The sequence below is a fragment of the Trachemys scripta genome, chromosome 4 (assembly GCF_013100865.1).
Source record: "Trachemys scripta elegans isolate TJP31775 chromosome 4, CAS_Tse_1.0, whole genome shotgun sequence".
NCBI lineage: Eukaryota > Metazoa > Chordata > Testudines > Emydidae > Trachemys > Trachemys scripta.
The window spans coordinates 70,959,922-70,968,043 of NC_048301.1; positions in this window are offsets into that span (position 1 = coordinate 70,959,922).

An 8,122-nucleotide genomic window follows, 5' to 3' on the forward strand; every position below is an offset into this window, starting at 1 on the left:
GCAGAGCCAGTGCTTGGGGTGGGGGCAGCATATGGAGCCCCGTGGCTCCCCTGCCTAGGAGTCAGACCTGCTGGCCGCTTCCAGGGCGCAGCGTGGAGCCAGGACAGGTAGGGACTAGCCTGCCTTAGCTCCGCACCACCGCCGACCAGACTTTTAACAGCCTGGTCAGCGGTGCTGACTAGAGCCGCCAGGGTCCCTTTTTGACCAGGGGTTCCAGTAGAAAACTGGAAACCTGGTCACCCTAACTATCAGCAGCAGCTCAGAAGTAAGGAAGATCTGTTTCTCCTACAGGTTTGTTTTTATGCATGGGAGTAAGAAAATGTGGTTGCTGGTCACAGATGACAGGTTGTCGCTCTTCACAGTTAAATTATAGGGGAAAAACATTACGTGGCCTCTGCAAGTAGTCGCTTGTGACAGGTGGTCTCTCTTCAGACGCGGTTGCTAAGGCAGGTTTTACTGTAACATATTCGTCAAGACAGTCTGTAATGTCCAATCATGGCTCTTTAAAGATTTCCATCAAGTGCCTTCATAGTTTACAGTTTAACAAATTGAATGTTCCTGTTTTTTGCCAGAGAAGTTTTGGACACCAAATGGCCATGAGCTTTACCCAGCCACACACAGGGCAGCTCACATCTTGAATCATGTCCTTGGAACTGATTTGAAATAAGTTAGTTCATCAGCAGGGATATTTTGAGGTCAAGATGACCCAGGTATTGGCCTGCAATGCAACGTCTAAAACTTGGGCTTGTCTTTCTCAGCCTTGTGATCTACTCCCATCTCAAGATATTGTGAGAAATTAAAAATGGACCATAAAGCAGGACTAGAATTCTGAGAGCTTAGAAGGGAGCTTTATCCCTTACGAGACAATCTGGGATGGTAAATTAACTGAAACTGCTGTAGAACTACAAAGAAGGCCTTATTAGAGCAAGCCATTGTTCTGGGTGATATAGGTCCAGCAAAACCAGAAAGTTTAAATATTTCTTGCAAGCACAGTGATGTATTTCTAACTATGTGGAATCTAGATTATATGCATTTCTCTGCCTGTGAACCCAGTTCTATTACAGGATGGGCAGAAGTTCAGATTTGCAATAATGAGATTCAGAGAGGCTTCTTCCCTTATAGGGCATTTGGGGAGCACCAGTATCAAGCATTCAAGTCTGACATGAAGGAGTCTCTTTTACAGAGCCTGCTAAGAGGGGGCTGGCCCTGCTAACAGGCAGGGAGATGGCCTCAATGCACTAATGGTTCTTTCCATCTAAGTTTCCTGTGCATGTCACAGCTGTTGGTTTGTGCAGCTGTCTCGGTGTGTTTCTCTGCCTGCCCCACATGGTATACATAAACACCTTATCATTTTATGAACCAGACTCCAGTGACCCTGTCTCCTTGGTCTGCTTTACAAGAAATAAGCAATGCTACTCCAATCTTCCTAAGGATATTTTTGTTAGTAAATACTAAGAACTAAAATACTCATTAGTCCTGCCCTGCATGGGCCACTTTTAAAGAGACAGGCCCAACCAGTCAGACCATGACTCAACTCACTTCAGATGGGATGGGGTGAGGAAGGATAAAAAAGGCCATTTTCTGCAGTGTCCTATTAATTAAAAACAGTATATATCAACTTAAAGGAACAGTTTGTATCATCAGGGCCGCCCGGGGCGGAGGGGGGGGGGGGGCAAGTGGGGCAATTTGCCCCGGGCCCCACAGGGGCCCCCACGAGAATATAGTATTCTATAGTATTGCAACTTTTTTTTATGGAAGGGGCCCCCAAAATTGCTTTGCCCCAGGCCCCCTGAATCCTCTGGGCAGCCTGTGTACCATATATGGAGCAAAAGCCTCCCCTGTCCACCATAGTTCTCATCACCCCTGCAAGCAACCTCTATGGGTACCCCCTCCTCCCGAGCTTTAGATTTTGTATTACTTACACCTGTTTCATATTTATTCCAGGCACATAGGTTCAGGAATCTCCCTTGAATCCATAGTATTGGAAGACCTCACACTATGAACTCCAACAGCCCCGAGACCCTCCCACTTATGGGGATCCTTTGCAGGAAGCCAAAGAGGAACGCATCAGAGTTTCCTTGTCTCACTGTCCCCTTCCAACAGATTTCTCATCAGAAATCTGAGGGGAGGGGGTGATGTGACCTCATGGTGAAGGATCCTTACAGGAGCTCTCTCCCAGCCTCCATGTACTATGGGTGTGCCTCTTCCCAGCAGATGGGGATATTCCTTTGGGTCATGGGTGCCTTCAGACAAGCTGAGAAAGCTGCCAACACCTCTTCACTCCAGCTCATTCCTTGTATTTCATTCAGCACAACCTCCTCTCGCATTCCAAAGATTAATGCAAGAAAAAGAAATTAGAGACTGGAACCCTGTTCCAGATATCCCCAGAACCCACAAGCCCCAGCATGAAGTAGATTGGAATTGGTTCACAAGAGCTTCACCCCATAATTCCCTGCCCCCATTCTGCACACTAATCACATGTGTCCATGTCCCCTCCCCTCCTGTCTGTACTCTTTGGGTGGACAGACCTCAGTTGCTGAGTGTTGCCTCAGTGTAAAGTAGCTTGTGGTGAGGGGAGGAAGCTGGCTGTGAGAGATAAAGGCTGAGGTTAGGAGCAGACTGACTGTTATGCTTCTGGGGATTTGCTGCTCTTTGTATAACCTCTGTGTGGCTGAGTGATACAAATCAGCATTAACTATTCTGATAAAATCCTTCCACCAGGGACAACCAGCAACCACATCTCCAAATCCTATGTTGGATTAAGTTATTACTGTCCTTACATTCCAGTAAAACCTCCCAAAGGGGGGAGCATTAATTTTCACAGTGATATTACTGGGAGAAGAAGAAACAAGTCTTCATGACTCCTCTGTCTAAGGACTCAAAGATTGATGAGATGAAAGGATTGGGCCAGTAATTCAGAAGTGCTGAAGGAAACAGCAGACTTCTGGGAAATCCCAGGATTGTCTCAGAGAAGAACAGTCACTGAGAGTGTGTATGTGAAAGCACCATTTTCTCCCTCCTTCCCACTAGGGTCAGTGCCACTCACTGTGAAAGAGAAAGGCTCAGAGAATCAGAAGCAACCCTTTTAACTGTCCCTCTGCTGTGCCCCAAGGTCCTCCTTCACCCAAACCAACCAGCAGAGAGAAATGCCTAAGTCATGACATTTATTATTTGGGAAAGCATAGTTCTATGTGGGGAGAGGACTGGCACACACTGGAACAAATGCATGACAGAAATGCTTTGGCTACAGGAAGCAGAATTCTCCTGTTTTTCTGCAAACCTTAATGATTTGCCTCCTCAGGGGAAAAAAACCCAACTTGTCTCCCACCTGCAAATGGGTAAGAGAAGATGGGAGTGAAAATAAGGCTAAGCCTAACAGCACTGACTTCTTTAAGCTCCCCTCTTCTGGGCTGCTTTGGAGCACCGTAGTGCCATTTTGTTCCACAGAAGGTGCAGTGGAAGAGGAAGGACTTTCTGAAATAAATTATTTTCTCTTTGAATAGCCTACAAAAATCTGCATCCTCTGTGGAAGACAAAGTGGCATAAATGTCAGGGAAATTAGAAACCTTGGAGTCTCAAGTTAGGGGTACCAAGAATGGCTTGAACCTGAGGGCTTTGAAGGAGGAGCACCAAAACTTACAAGATCCTTAACCAAAAAGGAGCCTTAACTCGTAGTGGAAACAAATCAGGAAACACTGGAGAACCAGATGAGGGTTCGAATTGGCTTCCTCAGTTAGGGTTATGGAAAAGCTTCTTCTTGAACACCTGAAAACTGATACCACTGAGGAGTCTATTTATGTTCAAGAGCCCTATTAGAATCCCATGTGTAAGAAAGGGAGCACCATAATTGCATCTAATTATAATCTGTGACAAAAATAATTTTAAAGATGGCTAAAGCTGCAGGAGACTTCACCTAACAAGGAAACAAAATCCTAACCTGTCCTGATTTGAGTCCAATCACACATGCCTGACATAAGGCATTTGTTCCCTTCAGGAGAGAATTTGTTAAAGCAAGAATAGAATTATTTATACTGTGAAAATCTCTATGTCATTCATAAGAATGAGTCTGCAGCTTTGGGATGGTAAATTTGCTAAGGCTTTGTTCTAAACAATTCATAAAGTTTATGTTGACTGTAGGCTGCACCAGGAAAAATTTAAATTATTTTGTTCAGTGGGACAGCTGCAACAATAGTACTGCTGATGTAAACTGTAGCAAGCACCTACTTGTTCTGAGCAAGCAAGTTCTGAGTGGAGTTAGACAGCATGCAGGTAAAGTGTCTGCTACCACGGGAAGCATCAACATTGCTTCTTACACCCTAAGTTCCTGATTTTCAGGGATGTTGAACACCAACAACTGTAGCTGAAGTCAATGATAGCAGAAGGTGCTCAGCACTTCTGACAATCAAGCCCTCTCAGAAGAAGAGGGCTGACCTGTTTTCTTTATCCCCTATAGACATTATGGCTTGGTCTACACTATCAACTTATGTCGGTATAACTACGTCACATACCCCTGAGCGATGGAGTTACACTGATCTAACTCCCAGTGCAGACAGTGGGAGGTGGGTTACCTACACTGACAGGAGGACTTCTCCTGTCGACATAGCTAGCACCTCTCCCGTCAGTGTAAGCAACATCTTCACTGAAGCGCTTCAGTGGTGCAGCTGCACCGCAGAAGCTTTTAAAGTGTAGACAAGCCCTATGAGATAATAGCAGTGTGTCACAAAATCTCTAGCCGCCCCCCTACTCAAACCATGGACAGACTTACTATCCATCCTCTTGAAATGATTGTTTTATTTTTCTCTCATTGTTATCCTAGCTCTAAATCAGGGGTGGGCAAACTACGGCCCAGGGGCTGCATCCGGCCCTTCAGACATTTTAATCCAGCCCTTGAGCTCCAGCCAGGTAGCGGGGTCCGGGGCTTGCCCTGCTCCGGCACTCCAGCCAGGGAACGGGGTCAGAAGCCTGCCCTGCTCTGTGCGTGCCATGGCTCTGCGCAGCTCCCGGAAGCAGCGGCATGTCCCTGCTCCACTCCTACATGTAGGGGCAGCCAGGGGGCTCTGCATGCTGCCCCTACCCCAAGGTCCACCCCCACAGCTCTATTGGCTGGGAACTGAGGCCCATGGGAGCTGCGGGGGTGGTGCCTGTGGATAGGGCAGCACGCAGAGCCGATGGCCGCTACTTCCAGGAGCTGCTTGAGGTATGTGCTGCCCGGAGCCTGCACTCCTGACCCCTTCCGGCGCCCCAACCCTCTGCCCCAGCCCTGATCCCCCTCATACCCTCTGAACTCCTCGGTCCCAGCCTGGAGAACCCTCCTGTACCCCCAACCCCTCATACCCAGCCCCAACCCAGAGCCCGCATCCCCAGCTGGAGCCCTCACCCCCTCCCTGCACCTCAATCCCCTGCCCCAGCCTGGAGCCCCCTCCTGCACTCTGAACGCCTCATTTCTGGTCCCACCCCAGAGCCCGCACCCCCAGCCGGAGCCCTCACCCCCTCCTGCACTCCAACCCCCAATTTTGTGAGCATTCATGGCCTGCCGTCCAATTTCCATGCCCAGATATGGCCCTCGGGCCAAAAAGTTTGCCCACCCCTGCTCTAAATAGTACTGTATTCCAACTGAAATAGGAGAATATTGTTTCTTTGGACCTAAAGATGTTTTTTCTTAAGGCAGAATCAATAAACTGACCTAATTTTCTGAAATATTATTGTTATTATGCTAACCTTTAATTGTAGTCATCGAAATTGGCAAGGCTGTACTTGTTTCTAAAACTGCATGCATGTCTCAAACTTTAACTGTATTCCACTCTTCTCTGCTTTTTATTGCATTTCCTTTTCCTGTATGTCTATCAATAAACACACTCACACACAAATGACCTCTCTATTACGGAGTGAGTCCTAATATAAAAGAGTTTGAGCTTAGTAGGAATTAAGTGATAAGTGGGAAACGAAAGTAGTGACTACCAGAAGTGAATTACAAAACACAGAACAATCAAAATGATTAGCTGAGCAGTGATCAGAAGACAACAAATGGAGGTTCAGAGAGGGAGAGTTACAGAGTGACTTCCTATTTTCAACTAGAAGCAAATAAACATTTCTGAAGCAAACAGCAGAGGGACTATAGAATGGCTTAGCAGAGCCGCAGCCGTGCGAGCTAGCCCCAAGGCTCTGGGTGGGTTTCTAGAGCAGCTTGTTTCTTGCAGCTCAATCACAGTTGCAAAGTTTCTCACCTTGGACACATGGCAACAAGTTATAGAGCAAACCCAGCTCAGTGCCTTACGGCTCCTGATCCTTTCCTAGTTGCTGATTTATATCTTCCCTTCTAGAAATGCAGGTAACTACTACTAAAATTAGGCTTTTCAACATGTCAACCAAGGAACTCCTGCTGCCTCATTAGGCCTAATTACTTGTTTAATAGAAGGCAGAACCTCAGGTGGCTGTTTCCCCCTACAATCCCAGAAAAACTTACTGAGGTTCCTGGCTTCCTCAACAAGGGTTTTAACCCCCTTTCCCTGGCATGGTATGGAGTTTATCTGCATACATGCCATAAGACCTTCCATGCTTATGGAAGGCCCAACAATAGACTCCATTCTTACATCCAGCTGAATGACAGTTCCTTCACCTACAATGAGATGATGAACAAACACAAAAGAGCGGCTCTAGACCCAGATTTTGCAGAGGAATATTCGGTCAGCCAACCTCTTGATTTATTTTTTTAGAAGTCTGAAAATGACCAGCAGGCAGTAAACACCAGAGAGGGGTATTAAACCAGCATAAAGAGAAAACAGATGTGTTAGTATTGAAACCAGTCATATTGCTGCTCTCTGAACACACTTGAAATTAAAACTTATCCATAGTAAGGGAAAAAACCAAACAGTTATGAGCTTTAGAAAAATTCCAATGTGTGTACTGTTAAGAGAGTTAACGTAATGAGGGGAGTTACAGGGCAAACTGAAGTCAGGCTGAATGACTGTGCAAAACGGAAACTATCTGAATAAAATGAATTACATTTACTTCAAACAACAACCTGCACTGAAAAGCATATCAGAACCATTATAAATTTCTTCACATTGCAAGCAATAGTTTAGCTAGAGGACAGAAGCCTAGGCAGAGGACAGAACCAAATTATGAGGTGGTAAAGTGTTGCTGAATTTTCTGTGGTCAAACCCCATTTTCCTGTCTCCATATTATAAGAGCAATGGAAATGAGAAAAAGAGAGGTGACCCAGCATCCAGGGCAGAGAGATCTGAGTATTACCCGCACTGCTGTTTACCAGGTTCCTTGGTTATGTCCAGGTCAGATTGCTCAAAGGGATTCTGCACCTAACTTTACTACCCAAGTGAAATCACACCTTCTACCTGGGGATTTTTCTCCCATGTTCTATTTATATTGATCCCAACACTCTAATTACCTTCCATATAGGATTCTTAGGACTCCAGTAATATGGATTTCTACATCCTTCATTCTCCATTGGTGTTGATGACACCACCATTCTCCTTGTCTCACAGTCTAGATATCTGGGGATCATCTTAATCTCTTCCCTCTCCTACTCCCCAGACATCTAGGCCATGTCCAAATCTCACCATTTCTTCCTCCACAACATTTCAAGAATCTGACTTCTTCTCTGTCCTGACAACTAAAACACTTCTTCTTGCCCAGATCATCTTCCACCTTGATTCCTGCAACTTCTTCCACTGAAGCCTTCCCAGTCCTCACGTTGCCCCCAGTGCATTCAAAATACAACCTCTAAAGTAATTTAATTTGCCCACCACCCCACCCCTAGACTGGACTGGCACCTCTCCGACCTGCGGATCCAGTTTAAATGGCTTCTGATCATTTCCAAGATCCACATTCAGCTACCACTCAACCTACATTTTGGATCCCTTTCCCAATCATGTCCCTCCTGTCTCTTTGCTTGTCACATGATGCCAGCCTTCATAATGTTCCATTCATCTCCTTCATCCATCTCTGACTCCATGTCTTTTCCCACACCACCCCCTATGGATGGAATGCCCTGCTCAATGTAATTCATGAAGCCACGAACCCCCTCCTCATGTGTGTCCCTCCTAAAAAGACCCACTTCTTTCATTTCACATAAAGCAGGAAGTTAATCAATTACAATTACAAT